Source organism: Anas acuta, chromosome 17 (assembly GCF_963932015.1).
Source record: "Anas acuta chromosome 17, bAnaAcu1.1, whole genome shotgun sequence".
Classification (NCBI taxonomy): domain Eukaryota; kingdom Metazoa; phylum Chordata; class Aves; order Anseriformes; family Anatidae; genus Anas; species Anas acuta.
Genome location: NC_088995.1, coordinates 778,031 through 795,845, shown reverse-complemented (window position 1 = coordinate 795,845; position 17,815 = coordinate 778,031). Strand labels below are relative to the sequence as shown.

The window sequence follows — 17,815 nt, the reverse complement described above, 5'->3', positions numbered from 1 at the left end:
TTACACTGCTTAATTTAATATTTCCAATGAGCTCCTTTTCCTTCTCTTCAAGAATGAAATGCATATTTGTGCTGTGTCACAAAACATTAGATTTTGTCAAGGCAATTCATTTTTCAATGGTAATTTGTAAGTGCACACCATACCACACACGGTCTGGGGAATTTTATGGCTTCTTTCAGAGGGAAGGAAAATAAGAAGCACTCAAACTAGTGATGAGAGCATGGAGGGGAAAAAAAAAGTGAGAAGAGGTAACAATAACAGACAGAGCATTCATCTCTCAGCCACACCAGTCTCTGCAAGGAAAGGGAACCCAGGGAGCAAGCAGCGGCCGCGTGGTTTGGGTGCTCCAAGACAAACACCACGAGTGTCGCTGATGAGCGCAGGGCATGCCCGCTCTGCAAAGCTCCAGCTCTCCGCAGAATTTCAAACACTGAATTTAATGGGGCATATAACAGGCTAAATAACCTCATCAGCTTAATAATAAAACAAATATAAGTCAGCCTGCTCTCAGGCTTGTTATCACGTAAAGAACTTTGTGAAAGACAAGGGATTTGGGCTGTGACACGGAGCTCGAGCACAGAGGACCAGCCCGCTGGGTGGCAGGGGACGCTCTGCTTGGAAGCCCCTGCCCCAGCCAGATGGTCGTGGTCCATCCGCGCTGCCCACCAGCCTGGTCCTGTCCCGGGCAGGAGCAGACAGAGCTGTGTCCCGGCACATCCTGCTGGAAGACGTGGCTGCCACGGCTCCAAGCGCGCACACCGAGAGCCAGCACCAACACAGTGAGGTGCCAGGATTTCAGCAGCAGCTCGCACGCTCTGCTCTGGCCACCAGCACGGCCAGGGCTCGGCTCCCCCCTGCAGCCAGCCCGTGGTGCCCAGGCTGCGGCACAGCCAGGGAGCAGCTCCGGGCACCGCACCAGCAGCCCCGGCAGAAGGGGCCCAGAAGGAGCCCGGTGCCCAGCCGTCGGGCTCAGGCTGTGCTCTCTCCTGCAGACACCATCTCCTGCTGCAGGACTCCCTGCTCAGCCCAGCCAGCTCCGCGAGCCCCGGGCTGGTATCGCAGGCATGGAGGCAGAGCACACCACCAGCCTTCAAACAGAGCTTGCAAAGTTGACGGGTGGAACTGTGTGACAAAACAGGGTGATCCTGTCATTAAACCTGCGATCTGAGGCTTGAGTCATGTCACCAATGGGGGCAAAAGGAGACTTGATCTACTGTGTTTGGTGTACTACGCTCACAGGCAGCCAATTAATTGAACTCATACCTCAGGGACCTCAGGAGGACATTCCCCAGCCGCCTGGTGCAGAACTTTGCTGCCAGTGTTTTGCTGTCCCCCCCCTCCCCAAACATCAGACACCAGCCCCAGCTGCAGAGGGGATGTGGGCTGCACGAGCTGTTTCTTCCAGTAACGCTGACAGCCCTGCAGGCTGGTGCTGTTTCAGGATTAAGCCGATGCTTTGGTGTCAGGATAGAATTTCACCCAAACCTGGCTGTCTGGAGGCTGCTTTTGTCTCTGGTTCGGCCACCTGAGCATTCCCACCACAGCAGCACCCAAAGGTCCCTTGCTCTCTCCTGCTTTCTCTCCCCAGTTTGCATCGCAGCTCAGAGCTTTTTCATCTGTGTAGCAGGAGCCTTTTGTTCGGCTGGGGCACATTAGCAGGCATTTTTAGTTTATGTTTGGTGTCTTTGGAGGAAACTATCAGCTCAGGAAAGTCGCAGCAAGGATTATGGCTGGGATTTCCATTAAACCTGCAGGAGTTTGTGCTCCTGGCCCGTGCACATCTCACAGGGACTGTGGTATCCAGCTCGTGTACAGGCTTTTTACCAGTTGAAGCACCAAAGCAAGCAAATACCAGAGTACTCACACAGCTCAGAGGGCCCCGGGCTCCTGGGTCACGCCTGCATTTCCAGAATCCTGCCCTGCTCCGGGACGTTCCCGCGTGCCAGCCGAGCCCCGGGCGTGCAGGAGCAGCCCCTGAGTGCCCGGAGGCGCTCCCTCTGCTCTGCTCCAGCCGCTGCCTTCGCTCACCACCTGCACTTTGTGTTTGCTGCTAGTCTGCAAGCTAATAGCAGGTATCCAGCCTGTCACAGGCTGACATGTTGTGACATACCGTAATATGACAAGTCCTGAGTGATGCCACTAAATGGGATCTTGCTGCATCAGTGCCAGACAGACAACAATATCTTTCAGGTTGGTACCAATGCCCCCGTCTCAGTAACAGACAAAGAAACATTCATTTAATACCCGCTTGCTTTGGATATCTCACTTGGTCTTCTTGCCACCAACAAGGTTATTAAGAGGGATTACCAGAAGCCTGAGACGGCCACGCACCAGGCAGAGCCGGGAGCTGGAGGCGATGCAGCAGGTAACGGGCCAGAGAAAACCCCTGCGCGTCCCGGCTTCTCAGGGGGGCACCAGCACCGAACACAGGGGTGGTTTTAGTATTACATTTACAACCACACAGTCTACATTTAGTGCATTACAATGCAGCATAAAAAACTGGCATGGTGTGGAATACATGAGCTAAAAATATTTGCGCTACATCTTTCATAATACTTATTTTTCCTGAACTCATTAGCTTCACAGCTCAGAAATTCAGGTGTACCACTAGGAGGAACCGGCAGGGCTCTGCCACACAGCAGAAGACAAGGGGAGAGGCACCACAACACCCCACCGCTGGTCAAACCACCCTCACCAACGTTCCATCAGGAGCAGAATAGCACCAACAGAGTAGAAACCACCCCACGTACACACAGGAAATACAATTTAGCAGGAATAGCTCGCGGTGCTGTCCAGTCCGAATACTAGCTGCAATATTTAGTACCCGTGCATCTCACCTCCAGGTGTAAGCTCTCCTCAAACCCCAGCATAAGATCACAGGCCCAATGCCCAGTGACTGTGGTTTTAATGCATTTTTCAAAATAAGCCTTTATATCTTCATCCTGGAGTTGTAGGCAAAGCACAGGCAAGGAGGCTGGCATTGCCTCTCCACCAGCCACCAGTTCTCTTCCACCACCACCAGGCCAGCCGAAGACCTCAGACATGGTGGTGCAGCTTTGGCTGTATACCTTGACAGGAGGACAAAACAACATAAAAACACCTTTTTTCCACGATGCTGATTGCAGCCTGTGGCACCCAGCAGCCCCACACCGCCAGTCCCTGCTGCCCTGGAGCTCCTCACCCAGGCTGAGGGAGCTGGCACTGCTGCATGTGCCAGGCTCGAGCCTCAGGGATCTGTTTGCTTTCTCAGTGCTCCATGAGCAAGTAAGAGAATAAGATTTATAGCGTATTTTAAGGTTAATCAGTAAAATCTTTCAGGCAACTAACTGTATAAGCTTCCATTCATACAGCATGATTTATAACTCTGAGGAGAAGTGATTGGAAGCGGCGTGGAGAGGTAGGGAAGGTGTCGGCTTTGACTCCCCACTCGGAAGCACACGGGCACCAGCACAGCTCAGCAGCACCCAGCAGAGGCACCCCGCTCTGAGCTGTGCTCCCACAGGGCTTGTCTGTCTGTCTGCCACCCCAACCCAGCACAGGTAGCGGGGGACACCCCTGCCACTCTGTGCCCAGCAGAAGCAGGATGGTCCCTGTGGGCCCCTCAGGAGGGTGCAGCACCCAAACCACCCACAGGGAGCTGCGCCAGGCACACACAGGCAGCTCCAGAGAGCACGGCCCTCGTGCAGTGCAGGCACCTCACAAAACCACAGCTATTTGCTCAAAATGAAGTTTTGGTGAGGAGGAGGAGAAACAAAGAAGAGCGGTGACAGCATTCGACCTGTCCTCCTGTAAGAACTTTTTTTCAATTGTCCTTTGTGATATATAAAAAGTTTAACTGATTTATTGCATCTGAAACAGTACTTGCGCCAATTATCTATCAGTCTTCCCAAAATACATTTTTTCTGCCATCCTGAGAATTTTCCTGAAGGGACAATCTCAAAATAACCGGGTTTCATTGCAGTTAAAAGGAAGCTGAGCACCAAAATCCCATGTCCCTTAGCAGAACAGGCTTTCTGTCCCCCTCCAGCTCCGACAGCGCCTTCCTGCTTCCAGTCCCCTCCCTGGCGGACGCGGTGGCTGTGCTGCATGTAATTAACAACCGTAATGAGTTCAGGGGCCTGCCTGTGGGTAACTGCAGCCAAACTCTGCCTTTAACACACGGCACCGCGGTGACACGGGGGAGCACTGGGCTCATGCCCTGAGCTCTGTGCCGGGTTGGAAGCACCGGCGGTGCCTGGGTGAGCACAGGGCGCAGAGAGGACAGCCCCGGCCCCGTTACAACCAGGAGGCATTGAACAATGGTTGCAGAACGAGGAGGGGAAGATTGGACAAAAGATAGAAACGCTGCATGGTTCCTGAGCCAGCAACTGAGTTCTCCAGGAGCAGCTAGTGAGGGGACTCCGATAATCACTAACTGTGTTTATTTGCCTTACTTAAAAATATAAAGATTTTCTCTCCAGTTCTGGGCAGGGGGAAAGGTTAATGAATTCCTTCAGAGCAAAGAGATCTTCAGACCCCTCAGTGGAAACAAGGTCAGAAATCAATGCTGGAGGTGGAGCAGGGAGGCCAGGTTAGAAAATAATGAAAAGGGAAAAAAAAATACATAAATAGAGAGGCAGGAAAAAAATGATAAGCTAAACAAATAGCAGGGTGACACTTGCTCAGCTCCCCACAAAGAATATTGAATTATTGTCTATAATTTGGGCTATCGAACCTAAATTAGGGCCTCCAGACTAAAAACTGCTGCATTGTCTGAGGGTACATCAAGGGTCAAATGCTCCTTTGGTTTGCTCATTATTTGCTCTGATACTAGGCTGTCATTAGCGGCAGCAGCGCTGAACAAAGCTGCATTACAAAGGCAGTACACATCAATGGTGCTAATTAATTGGATTAATGGAAGGGCAGCACAAATTAGGTCTGGCTTGGATAATTTCAATGAAAACTGAATACCAATCCCCAAAGTCATTGGAATATGGATGAGGCAAATTGAGTTAAAATAGAGGAGACTGCTGCATTCATTAGCCCGCCCACCCTCTGAAGTAGTTGTTTAATATGCAAACTATTAATATGTAAATCAGCACAAATGAAAAAAAGTGTGATTTTTTTTTTTTTAATTCTCCCGAACACAGGCAGCTGCCTGACGTGAAAGAGCTGCGCATTTCCACGCTGGCAGAGGATGGCATTGCAGAGAGGAGCTTTTATCTCAGAAATTCACATCTCGTAACCTGCACTGCCCCCAGCTCAGCAGTACTCGGGCATGGGGAGGGAAAAGGCTGGGAAAATAACTAGTTAAAAATAAGCAATCCTGCCCCAAACCACACTGCTGGGTATGGGGAGCTGTGGCCACAAGCAGAGGGAGGCTTGGGAGCCGCTCAGCCCAACCCCAGTGTCCCCACAACATGTCCCCCCAGGCACAGGGCCACCAGGCTGGGCACATGCTCCCACTTTTGGGGTGGAGCAGGTGGCCCCCAGCTCACCGCCTTGTGCCTGCTGCTCCTGGCTTCAGAGCACTTCCAACAACTGAGTTTATTAGGGAAAGGCAATAAGGCAACCTTCACGCCCTGTAACTGCCTCCTGTGGGGGCCTTCTGGTAGTGGAGAGCTCTTCAAGGCAGAAACAAAGCACCATCCCACACCCAGACTGAGGCTCCCACATTTGGGCCAGAAACAGAAGAAAAAAACCCCACACAACTCTTGGAATGATGCACTGAGCATGCCCACCTCCTCTGTGACCAGATTTGCCCCAGTTCACCCAGCAACGTCGGGTCCATGCTGGTCTCAGGAGGAGATGCTCGGGTAGAGCTCCTGCGCCCAGGCAGCATGCAAGCACACAAGATCACTGCGAACGGCTCCTCCTGAGACTATAATCCGAATTGCCTTGGCCAGCATACGAGCAGCTGAATCTGTGAAGATTAGTAATAATTCCCAAACCATTTCTGACTTCACGGTTCCAGCCCCGTAAATTACAGCTCTATTGTGCTTTCCCACTGCCGCTGCAGCGCCAATCACCACCCTCCGACAATTACAGAGCAAGTGAAAAACTTCTTAGAAACTGTAATTACACCTAAGAACTGTTTCCCTCTTTGGCTTCCTTTGCTTAGCGGGTGACCCTTCAATGTTGTGACAAACATGTTGTTTGGAATTATTTTTTCATTTCTAGCTGTTAACCAGACATGTCACCGCTTCAGCTTTTGGCATTTTCTGCTGTGATTTTTCTTAGTTAAATAAGATTGTGTGTGTGTTACCTCACACCCCCAAGCCCACTGCTTACTATGTGCACGTGCCACTCAGTGTGCTGCGTACCCCCGACCATCACTGGCACCCACAGACCCCCTTCCCACAGCTCAGGGGAAACTGAGGCACACACTGCAGCCCCCAAGGGCTGGGAACCCTTCATACACCCATTGATGGTGTGAACCAATGGTCAGAAAAAATTGAAGTGCTTTCCACATTTTCAAACAGCACTTTCACACGGCTCACGTTGAGCAAGCCCTGACCCCATCAGACTCAACCAGACACCTCTCTTCCCTGGGGAGAGGAGCACCTCCCGGCCCAGCTGTGTCAGGATGTCACTGGGAGGACTGGGACCAGGAAAGCACCCACTTGATAATATTTTGCCTTCTTCTGCTGTTTCCTTTTAACATTTTCCTTTGTCTGTAGGCTCCTATACTCACTCAGCATTTGTTTTTGAGTGCCTAATCATCACAGCATATGTGTAAATTCTTTGTGCAGAATTAAGCCATTAAATATTTCGAGGGATGGGGCATCTCGCCTCTCCTCCAGGAAACTGGGGAGTGCAATAAATCGCACTGTCGGGGTCCCCTTCACCCTGGCTCAGTGCTGTGTGGCCTCGCCAGCAGGTTCAAGCTCATCCCTTGTCACTCCCCCCGTGCCAGCATGGTTAGAAGGGAAAAAGTCCTGGAGCACTTGGGAAAGATGTGGTAATGGGTAAAAGCAGCCAAACAGGAAACGAGCGTTTTTGTTTTATCCAACAATATACTCTTACTGATTTCTTGGCACTCCGTCCTTATCAGCAGGATGGGCAGCTGCAGCTGTGCCCGGCCTGCTCTGGGGGCACGCTCTGCCTCCTCGCCTGCTGCGGGGGCACAAGCCCATGGACCCAGCCCCACACAGACCAACTGGAGTGAAACAGAAGCAAAATACCAGGTTCCTTTAATGACACTTATCAGGAGTACAACCAGCCTTCCCTAATTAAAGTCAGATCACCTCCTCGGGCAGAACAAGCCCAGAGCATAGCAGCTATTTTCTTGGTGATTTCATTCGGTTTGTTTTTCTGTGCATAAGGCAATGTTCCTGCGATCCCTCCAAGACCTGGCAGAGCCTCCATGCTCTTGTCACCCTGTAACAGCTTCCTGGATTAATGATTCTGCAAAGGGCTAATTCTTAAGAGGGCAATGTCTTTTGCAGGCTGGTATTGATCTTTGTCAGCTTCCCCTTGAAAGAAAGAAAATATTGGCTTATTTACAAAAGGTAGCTTTTTGCTCCTGGCAAGTCAGCCTCAAGATTCACAGCTCCTCATGTCCCTCAGAAATTGGATAGGCTGAGGGTAGCTCCTCCAGTGTCAAAATCAAAGTCCTCAAAGTTCACAAAACCACAAACTTGCATGGTAGAAAGGGACGGGTGTTTCCACTGAGCAAACGGACAGAGGGTCTTGTACTGCAGCACAAAACCCCACCAAAGAGGGCTGAGCCTGAGCCAAGACGAAGGGAGAAGAGCTGCAGAGAGAGCAGCCATTTGCTTCGTGGCTGAAATACTATGGGTGTACTTGGGTTTCTGTTCTAAAGTGGATGAAAATGCAGGTTTTCAACAGTGTGCGTGGAATAGATTTTTTTAGAAGTCATATATATTTGTATAACAGCAATATATATATATAAACTGTACAAAATTCAAACTGAAAAAGAATCTAAATTCTGAAAAAATGTTAGCAAAACAGAAGACACCCTTTGTTAACCAGCACTTTGCTGAAACAGAAATGCTTTCCTTTCACAAAGCGGCCTTTCCAGTAGCAGAGGCTGACACTGGTGACAGAAGGGCAGCGTGCAGGTACCTGAGCACAGGACCCGCTCCGGTTCGGCCCTGGAGAGGTGCAGGAGGTGCCGAGAACTCTGCACCCTCCTTGCCCTCCCAAGAGGGAACCTAAAATATCTGCACATGAATAACCAAATGCTCTGGGCTGGTTTGCAAATCGATCCCAGAATAGCCTGGATACGTGTGTGCATCTGTGCGCGTGTAAGCATACATACAAATAGAGAGGGAGGCATCTGCAGCTCAGATAAAGGAGGAAACAGGAATTATAATGCTAAAAAGATACAGGGAACGTACTGCTGCAACATGCTAGTCGTGAGCACCAGGGTCTAACGTGGACTCAGCGTGGGGCTTTCCTGGGGCCAAGCATTACATTGGCCCAGGTGTTGATACCCCTCACACCTGAGAAAAAGTCTCCGCAGCATTGTGACCACGAATCTCAGAAGCACCTGAGTCCTGCAGCCGGCTGCACGCTCAGGTCAGCCAGTTCTGCACAGGGCTCCCCCCAAATCCCATGCTTAGCACCATGCTAAACAAGCGATATTACACACCAAAAACAAACAAACAAAAAAACTAAAAAGCTCTTCCACCCACTAACTCCTGCTGTGCAGAAGGTGCCAAATCAGATTACAGTGCACAGTTGCCACATTATCCTGTCTCGACTTCACTAACGCTCATTAAGCTTCTAAAATCCTTTTTATGGTGTTTATAACACCTCCAGAGGAGTTTACTGTGTAAATATTATTCTACCATTAAATCCTGCAACAAGGCAACCGTCAACAAGTGGAATTTGTAATGGGCCTGCCGAGAGGGCTCTGCTTGCAGGCTGCAAAGCCTGTGAAGTGAGGCCAACGAAAGCAGCCAAGAACACAGTACGGAGTGATAAAGCACTTCATTTTGATGCTTTAAATCTCCTACCACTTGGGCCTGCTTAATGTAACAGGCCCACTGAGACATTAGATTTGGGCCTGGAGTCAAATAAGCTACGGGGAGCCACTTACTGAAAGCAGCCTTCCACGTAGCAGGAGCATTAGCAGTTTAACCCAGCTAATCTGGCACGCAGCCGATGCGGGCTGACGCGCGCCGGCCGAGCGAGGGCAGGATGGGGCACGGCGGTGGGGGCCCCTCTGCCCCCCGGCGGGGCAAAAACCCCACGGCCGGAGCCCAGGGGAGGCGCGGGGCAGGAGGCGATGCGGGACCAGCGGTGCCCGGCCACCCGCAGCCCGGTGCAGGAGCTCCCTGCCCGCCACCGGCCCCGCTCGCTCCGGCCGCGAACAAAAGAAATGCAAAAAGGAGGAGGTCGCCTGGAAAAAAGGAAAGAAAGCAAGAAGCAGAAGGGGGAGCCTCGGCGAGCGGAGGGGAGGGAAGGAGACTCCCTGAAGATCCTGCAGAGTTGGCAAGTGTCAAAATATCAACAGCTGTTCCCAGAGCACAAAATAAACACATTGGAAACGCATGCTCTTTGCGAAACCGCGCCGCGCTCCCCGCGCCAAGCCGAGCGCGCTGCCTCTGTTCCCCTGCCAGGCCCCGCGCCGAGCGGGTTTTGGTGAAAGTGCTCGCAGGCGCGAGCCAGCCCCCAGCTCGATTTTCCAAGTGGCACCCAGCAGGTCCTGAGGCAAGCCAGACAAATCACAGACTTTCTTTTACTTCAGTGGCGGAAAATGAACCCAAAAATAAGCGCTTGGAATTTTAGGGCAACAAATAATTAAAACACTGAACATATTGTCGAAGCTGAACTGAAATATTTTGTTTCGAGTTGTTGTACCCCTTTCCTAGAGCCTTCCCTCCAAACACAAAGGCAAAAACCCAAATCCATCCTTAACTGTTAAATGCCACTTTGAAATGAAAAATCTCATTTTGAAAATGGCAATCTGATACGCTTTGAGGTTTTGGAAAAAGAAAAGAAAAAAAAAAGATCATTCCTCCTTTTTTGGGCCAAAGCATTAGTCAAACTCAAGCTCAGGTTTACAAACAGCCCCGGCTCCTCCCCGGCCAGCAGCCACCCCTCGCCCTGCCCCACGGCCGGCTCAGCACCGCTCAGCACCAGCCGGGGCCGGGCAGCATCCCCGGCACGGCACAGCCCGATGCTTGGCAACCTGCGCTCGTGCAGGAGAGAAGATGACCAAGTTTGGAAATGTTGCTAACTAATTTTTACCATATGTGTTTCCTGGTCCTTTGTCAGTGCCTGTGTCCAAAAAACACGGCTCCCCCAGGTTAGAGGGGGCTCTGCTGCTGCAGCAGCCCCAGCCCGAGCATCGCCCGGTGCTCCCGACCTCCTCCATCCTCCCGCACGTCCCGCACCATGCTCCGGGTGGGCCAAAAGGCATCCACGGGAGCTGCAAGTCCGAGCGCCTCGGCGGTCCTGCTGCGTGAATTTCAAGCTTTAAAAAAAAAGAAAAAACAAACAAACCTTTTGGAATGAGAGCAGAAACAAACGTTTTTAAATTGTCTGTGAAGGAATACATTGGAAAGCAGTGCTGCAGCTTAACTAAAACGGGTCGGTTTTGACAAAAGCGCTTGGATTTTATTTCAATTTTGACTTCAAGCAAAATAATCTATCATGTAAAATTAATATAGAAGACAACAGTTACGATGCAAAACACAATGTAATATGATAAATAATGAAAATATTGAAATACAAGCTGTTTCTGAATTAAAAATTGAAATGACTTGATACGAAAATGTCACACAGGATGCCATAGCGTGCTCGAATGTTTTTCCAGCTTGCCTCCAAAACAAAACTCTGCTGCAGCCCGGCCAGCTCCGCAAAGCACCGCAGTGCTGAGGAGCTCCTCGGCAGCTCCGTGCTGCTGGGGGCCGTGGGGGCTCCCCTCGGCCCCACGAGGGGCTCTGTGCCCTCCGGCCCCTGCTCCCGCGGCGATGTCAAGCAGCCGTGCAGAACGTGTGGCGGAGCAGCGATTGCCATGGCTACAGAACACAACAGACCGCGGGCCCTCGCTGCGGGCTGCTGGCGGGGGGCCAGGCTGGAGCACAGGCCCGGCCCCCCCTCCCCGCTGGGCGGGGGTCCCGTCCCACCCCGTGACACCCAGCCCTGCGCCCTGCGGAGCCCCCGGGGCTCATCCCTGCCTTCAGACAACGATGACGACAGCGCAGCTCAGGACTGGGACCGGGCCATCAGGAAAGGAAGAAAAAATATCCCCTCGTGCCCCTCCTAGAAAAACAGATTGGTAACTCCCCCCTCAAAGCTGCATATTTTAGCAGGGTTGTCATCCACATATTTATCATCTCCGTAATCCCCGAGAAAAGGCCAAATGCTGCTCACGAGCGAGCCCAGCAGCTGCAGGTCGCTGCTGCTTCCTGCCCGGGACAATGGCCTCGGAGGGGGTGAGAGAGACGGGGGAGCAGAAGCCCACCACGAGGTGCCATCGCAGCAGATAACCCTGATCACAAATCACTCCCCGGTTGTCTGCATAACAGGATAGCCCTGCAGCACATCAGCACTACCAAGGTTTTACAGCAAGGTACAGCACGTGCAAGCGAAGTTAAGCCAGGATTCAGCAGACACCGACATCAAACAAGGGGACACCACGGAACACTCAGAGGGACCCTGTTCTGAAATGGGGTCCAGAGGAGAAAGCTGGAGGTCTTTACCAGCAGCGGATGGTGAGCCGCAGCTGTGCCGTAAGGTGGGTTGAACAGTGCAGGGAGACCAATCTGATGTCAAAGCCTGCGTTCCTTTTACACTGCTTGGAAATGAGGTGTCTTTCCACCACACGTAATGCTGTGATCTATCCTATGCAATAAATGCCTTATATGACACTGTAATAACAGTCCAGTTGCAAATGCCCTCCTAACTCACACAAATTGTTTGTTTTCCCCTGATAAACACTGAAGGCGTGAGTCTTGACAATGACAGATGACACCAGCAGCTCCCTCCCCACCAGCCCGGCGGGCTGTGCCCCTGTGCTGGCTCCAGCAACCCACAGGGCACGGGGCCAGTCCAGCCACTCTGCTGCTGACCCCATACTGTATGGGACCTGGCCCCCCAGCAGAGCACAGGCAGCACCTCCCCTCCCACCCTGCTGACTGCAGCTGGGCCCCCCAGGGCTGCAGAGCCCCCCTCGTCCAGCTGAGGACGAGAAGCATCAGCGGCTTAGGGGACACCATCCTGGACTCCCCCAGCACCAGCCAGGGCAGCTCCATGGGTAACAGCCTCCAGCACAGACACGGGGCAGCCCCCATGCAGCAAACACGTCCTTGGCTTTGTGCATTGCCGTCATACACCGCCGTGCAGCAGAGCACATGGGGAGAGGAGACCGGCCGTGCCCATGAAGCTGACCACGTCAGGGGAGCGCAGCCACCTGCAGGGCTATTTCCTGATTCAGGGGGCTTGGTTGCGAGGGGGTCAGCTCTCCTCACTTTCATGTGCTGAGCTTCAGAGGCCACAAAACAGTCAGAAAGAGGCAGGCACCCCAGGCAGGATGAGGAGCACCTACATGCTGGCTGCACCACGCACCCTGGGCGCTGAAGGACGCCCTCGTGCACGTTGTGCAGCGTGCTGCAGAGCTCAGAATGCTCCGACCTGAGCAGCTAACATGTGAGAAAACAACCAGGGTGCTGAGGGCATTATAGCACATACAGAACACTAATTAAAGGATTTCCATCAAAAGGGAGGCTTGGGTAAGGTTCCCAATTATCCCGACGGGGATACAGATTTTAATGGGCACCAGCACTTCCAACAAAGGTCTGCACGCTGGTCCTGACAAAATCCCATTCAGCAGCTTTTGTGAGGCTGGGAGGGAGCAGGGTTGGGAACGCCGCTGTGCCTGCAGGCAGGGGATGTGGATGTAGCTGGGGTGGCGTTGCCTCCCAAGGAAGGGGTGGTTGTGAGGCTCTGGAGGCACTGAGGATTTCACCTCCTCCCGTTCCCACTGCACCCCAAGTGACCACAATGCTGGCTTTCGAAACTGATGCTAACCAAGTCCCTGCCACCACACTTCTGCTGCTGCAAGCGCACGCTCAGGGGAACCTGTCCTTTGCACAGAGAAGACCACAGCCTCACTCGCACTGCCAAACGTGAGCCTCCCACCGAGGGCACCCGCACCTCCTGTGCCGCAGCCCCAGCCCCAGCTGATGCCGGCAGCACCCGTGCCATGGCCGCCCGCAGCAGCTCGGCGGCCACAGTGACTCAGCCGGCAGGAATGTGGGAGTCTGGCACCGCTCGGCACTGAAAGCCTTTTAATTCCAGCCTGGTGATGAATGGGCAAGGCCTGAAATGAAATGTTCGGAGGCTCAATGTACCAGGCCTCCCGCTTGTAATTATTTTTGTACAGAATATGTCAAGTGTCGTGCTTCACAAGAACTCGTTTAGCATGCAAACATTTTGTGATTAAGTGAGGCTTACTTAATTAAGCACTTTGTAATGACTCTTAAACCAAAGAGTAGTGGATTAGTGCGTCCTATTTGTGTCTATCATGTTAAAGGCGCGGTAATAACAGGTTGCTGCAGACAATTAGGGTTAGAATACAGAGTGGATGGAGGGAGAACCAGCAGGCACCCAGAGCCCTGCCACTCGCTCATGCCCTGATTTAAAGCTGCCTCAGCACAGACAAGGTGAATTTGCTCCCTGCATCTGCTGCCTCAAACCCCGCACGGTGCCGCCGAGCCCCCGCACTTGGTGCCACGCACCAGGATGGGCCTTGGGGTGCACAGCAAACACGAGGCCGGGTGGGGTGGGCATCATTCTAGGATACAGCCCCCACCCCAGCAAAGACTGGGGGTGCACAGTTACCATGGCAGTAGCCAACTGAGGATTTGCTTGTGGGCATGCAGGTGGGATGTTTTAGAGCCACACGGCTGAAGCAGGGCCCTGGCCCCTTGTTGTGTGCTGGGGCACGGCACCTCCCCAGGGCACTTGGGGTTGGTGGTCTCCTCTGCACCAGGGTAAGAGCACAAATGGGTGCAAGTCCCCAGAGGTGTGCAGCCAGGCTGGCTCTGACAGCCAGAGCAACACCCAGCTCCAGACTGCAGGCAGCACAAAAATCAAATAAAATCAAACACTGAACTCACCAACCCAGTCTGCTTTGGCCTGCTGACACCAGGGCTGCAGCTCCCAAACGAAGGGGGATGTGTTACCTGTGTGGTACCACAGAGATGGGCTTCTGAGGTTCCCGGCTGCTACCAAGACTGGTGGGGATGCCACCAAACCCGTGTACTGAGCAGCCCTTAGCGATGGTGGGTCATCCTACATCACTGCTCTTAATAAAACTACAACAGATCACATTCCTCTGCCTTCGACACATCTATCAGGCTGGATGGTTGCTTGGGGCTATCACAGGACATCGATACCCTCTTGAGCAAGGCATTGCTTATTATCTCAGCTTCTGACCACAGAAGGTGCAAACCACCTCCTGTGGTCACTTGTGATGTTTCAGAGGCACCACAGGCCAAATTCAGGAACTGTGAGGCTGGAAGATGAAGGGCTGGGCAATTCAGCCCTGAATTGTCAGTGCTTGGTTAAATGGTAAACAGCTGTATGTGATCTTTGAGGTCTCTTCCAACCTAGATGATTCTTTGATTGCTAACACTGCTCATCATGAGCCTGCGATGCTCATCAGCCCTGTGGGGCCACACTTCTGTCCCACAGCAATGCTTACTTTGGAAGAACTATTAACTATCGATTCTTGCTATCTGAGAGGCACGAGTACACAAAAAAAGTTTCAATGAACATGAATCTCCCGGGCACTCACGATAAAGGAAAGCAGCCACTGCGGTGTCCTGCGCTGGAGAAAGCCTTTTTGTGTCCTGCCCAGGAGCACAGCGAGCACGCACGGAGCCTGGAGCCACGAGGGGGGCCTCAGCCGCCACCTAACGGGGAGCGGGGGGCGACAAGAACAGCCCCCTGCCCGGGGACCTCCCAGAGCCCGCAGTGGGACCGCCAGCCCTGCCTGTGGGGACACAGCCGAGGTGTGGGGGGGGGACCAGCAGCACCCAGCGCCCCACAGCACACGGGGGGCGATGCCGGGGGGGTTCCCTTTGCAGTCCCCTCATTTCCCAGGCGAGCAGCCCGGGGCAGCCCTGCCCGCTGCCACGCGGAGCAGGAGCGAGCCTTTTGTCTGGGCTCGGCCGGCCGAGGACAAAGGCGCTGCTGCGCCCTTCCCCGTGCTCTGGAGGGCGTGCACACACCGGGCTGCGGCCGCCCCCGGGCCCTGCCCCGCCGGGACCGCTCCCCGCCAGCCCCCGGCCCCGCTCCGGGACCCGGAATCGCGGAGAGGGAGCCCGGGGTGGCCGCAGCCGGCGCTGCCGAGAGGCTCCCCCCCCCCTTCCCCTGGCTGCTGATTCTCCATGGTAACGGCCCAACAAGCCGGGAACAGCAATTTGGGAAACAAGGCAGCACCCGGCCCCTCGCCTCGCCCAGCCCGGGGGGCGGCAGGCACGGTTATCACCGGTGACACCAACCTCCTGCACACCGCGTGGGGAGAGGACAAATTATTGCATTACTCCCCAACAACTGATGCATTTAAAGGGCTGAACCGAGCCGCACATCGGTCCCGTTAGCACAGTGAGGGTGAGGCAGAGCCACACGCACCACACACACACACACAGCAGAAGCCCCGCTGGAAGAGCACCTCTCTTTTGGAGCTGTTGTGTGAGGGTGGGCAAAGTTATTTACAACACGGTGCTCACAGCTGCCTGCTCCCTCCCCATCCCTGTCTGTGCAGTGCCCAGCGAGAGGTTTCTGGGATTTACACCACGTCGGAGATGAACGCTCACAGATGCATGCAGGTCAGCTACACACACAGAAGGTGCCACACGAGCAGACCTCAGGTCCCACGTGCCTCAGATTGGACATTTGAGCATTTCACCACCCGGATAAAACACACTGCTCCAGCGGAGGGCAAGTGCAGAGCCCCTGCACCGGGACCCAGCCAACAGGCAGTAACTCAGCTCGTGCAGCTGTGCTGGTCCACCCAGCATGCAGAGCTCTCTATGGCTGTTCCACAGAGTTATTTTATCAGGTTTTATGGTTTCCCTAATCCAGCTGTTTTGTCTAGAAACATCCTACCACTGCACCCTTCTTCCTGCAAGTGGCTCAGGGCACCCCGGGTATGATGCCCAAGAACAGGGGGCTCGCTCACTCGCTGCAGCCTGCTCCCTCGTTAGCAGTGCTGTTAAGCCTAACACTAATTCAGTGGTTTGCACTTTTCTTTTCAGCTTAAAAACAGGAAAAAGTAGACAGTACCTATCCTGGAAAATCTTTCCCTTTGAGCAGAGAAAAATTTCTGAATTCAACTACAAAAAAACATTTACCTGTATGTGCATGGGGTAACGGGGCTCATAGCCAGTAGGCTTGTGCATTAGGACCAATTCACTTCTTTATCTCAAGAAGCACAAAACTCAAATATTTTCTTTCTGATAAAACAGTGTTATGAGTAAGCAGCACCCTTAGAGCTGAAGGCAGCACATGCAGCAACATTAAGACTCAGAAGCTTACAACGTTGATACCAGTCACCCTCTCGCCCCCTGCTCCTTATTTTCAAATACTCAGAAGACAACAGGTAATAAATCTGGATGTTTTACACTTTTTCATTTCCTCTTACCTCACATTTAATGAGATTTCTCCCTTAACAAAGGTACTATTGAAGCTGACTCTTAAACAAGGCCAGATAGGGGCTGAAACATTTTGGGGACGGGTAGGGGAAGAGGACTGCAAAAGACTGGGGGAAGGAAGGAAACAGGAGCTTAGCAAAGGGTCAGCCTGGCTTTAGTTCAAGCCTGGAGTGAAGGTTTAAAAGTGATTTTCTTTCATCTCAAACATACACCCAGCCTGGAAATCATCCCCCCCACAGTTGTTACCTTGGGATGAGCCTGGTCTCAGCAAGTCCCGAGCAGCCCAAGCACCAGAGATTCAGTGCTGCAGCAACCAGAGCTCCCCCACCACAGGTGGAATTTATACCGGTGAGACGGACACCAGCTGAATGCCCTCGCAAGCATCAGCAGGGGGATAAGCAGTGGGGCTAACTCTAGCATACTTCAGTCACAATTAACTTGGAGTGCGTTCCCCTGAGCGATGCCTCACCAAGGAGGGGCTTTGAGCAGTGCAGATGTACAGGGCTACGGGGCATGCAGGTAACGCCGTGCACTGGGTGCTCCTCTTCACCCCTGGAAATGCGGGTGCTCTGCTAATCCTACACCATGCACCAGGGAAAGATGCCATTTTTGCCTAAACTTAACCACCCTTGGACAAGAAGCAAACCCAGCAGATTTAAAACTACAGGAAGAAAACTCCGGAACTCAAACTGCAGCTCTGAACTTGGGGAAGCCAAAACATTTTGCAAAACCTCCAACTCCACAAGGTTTTCCCAGCCCTAAATACTTTAGATTTTAGTAGCTGTTGAATTTCAGAAGTTCAGTATTGCAACTGAAGGCGATTAACGAGCAAAGGAAAGGAGGGAATCAAAGCTCCTGGTCCTGTGAGTGCTCTCAAAGGAGATTTCAGGTGGAAGTGATACTTCTTAAGTCGGCTGTGATCACACCGCTTCTGTTAGATACTGTAGTGATGGCTCGGCTCTGCTTGCACTCCCCATTCTCCCTCTCCCTTTTGTTCCTGTTGCTATTTCATTGGTTTAACTCCTCCTTTTTTGTGTCACATATTAAAAAAAAAAAAAAAAAGATATTTTAATCTGCTTTCCCGTCCTTCAAAGAGAAAGGACCGGCTGTTGTGCTCCGTCCCATCCCCGCTCCTCCACCCACTGCGCACACACGGCGCTGAGTGCACGTGCCACAGGGTGATGCTGAGCCCCAGGAGC

The 17,815-nt window shown here is 52.8% G+C and overlaps 1 long non-coding RNA gene across 1 annotated transcript; it reads right to left on the bottom strand.

Annotated features, from left to right (window-relative positions):
- Positions 1-874: 874 nt before the first annotated feature.
- Positions 875-17,022, bottom strand: LOC137841320 (uncharacterized). The gene is made up of 2 exons (XR_011088562.1): positions 16,863-17,022; positions 875-3,068 (listed from the first exon to the last, which is right to left on the bottom strand). It is a non-coding gene; the product is annotated as an uncharacterized lncRNA (long non-coding RNA).
- Positions 17,023-17,815: the final 793 nt, after the last annotated feature.